This window comes from Carlito syrichta, unplaced genomic scaffold (genome assembly GCF_000164805.1).
Source record: "Carlito syrichta isolate Samal-C Ts95f unplaced genomic scaffold, Tarsius_syrichta-2.0.1 Scaffold126462, whole genome shotgun sequence".
NCBI classification, from domain to species: domain Eukaryota; kingdom Metazoa; phylum Chordata; class Mammalia; order Primates; family Tarsiidae; genus Carlito; species Carlito syrichta.
In genome coordinates, this window is record NW_007070558.1 from 17,281 (window position 1) to 18,403 (window position 1,123).

Sequence of the window (1,123 nt, forward strand, 5' to 3'; positions counted from 1 at the left end):
TCCACTCACCTCAGCCTCCCAAAGGTGCGGGATTACAGGCTGAGCCACCGAGCCGGCTCTGCTGTATTTATTACCTATCCCTAGCACTCTAGCACACAGTAGGTACTCAATAGATACACATTAAATGGGCTCGGGAGGAAAGGAAAAGGAGTCGTCTAGTAAAATTTATAACTGGAGGATTTGGTGGATGGTGAGGTTATTAACTAGTGCCTAAGATACACAGGGAAACACTAACAATATTTATTTCACTAGAATGTTTTTAAAATTAAGCAAAATAACTGGGCTTGGTGGCTCAGCCTGTAATCTCGTGCCTTTGGGAGGCTGAGGTGAGTGAATTGCCTGAGCCCGCGGGTTCGAGACCCGCCTGGGCAGCGAACCTCATCTCTACAATAAATCAAAAAATCAACCAGACGTGGTAGCGCATGCCTGTAGTTCCAGCTACTGGGAAGACTGAGGCGGAAGGATCGCCGGAGCCCATCAGGTCGAGGCTGCGGTGGCCGGGAGCGGCCACTGCACCCCAGTCTGGGCGACAGAGTGAGACTCCAACTCAAAAAAAGAATTAAGCAAAATAAAGTATCTGCCTGCCTGGGAGAGTGCTTGACCCGTGGGACCCCCTCCTTCCATTTCTCCAAATTCTTCATCTTTCTCCTGGGGCAGAGCACAGAAGACAAGCTCTTTGGGCCCTCCCTAGGACACAGAGCAGTGGAGGAAGCCCCGAGATCGCTCAAAGGGAGAAGAGACCCAATGTGGTGACTCACGGCCAGAGTCCCAGCTATTCGGGAGGCCGGGGTGGGAAGAGGGGATTGAGCCTGCAGGGAGCCTGGATCGCGCCACAGCCTGGACCACCGCGGGACCCCACTCTCAAAATAAATAAATACATAAGTGAAAATGTACACATTTGTAAAGGGGAGAAGAGAGTTTTACATTTTGACTCTTGAGGACCCGAAAGGCCCCAGATGGGAAGGCTGTGCCTCTGCTCTGAGAGGCCCAGGACGCGCGGTTTGCGCGAGGCGCGAGGCCCTTCTACCCCGGCTCGGGCGAGGGAGGCTGGAGCCGGGGGCGCCGCGCGCGCGGGACCGACCCCCGGGCCCTGCTGACGCACTCGGGAGCGGGGTCACACGGC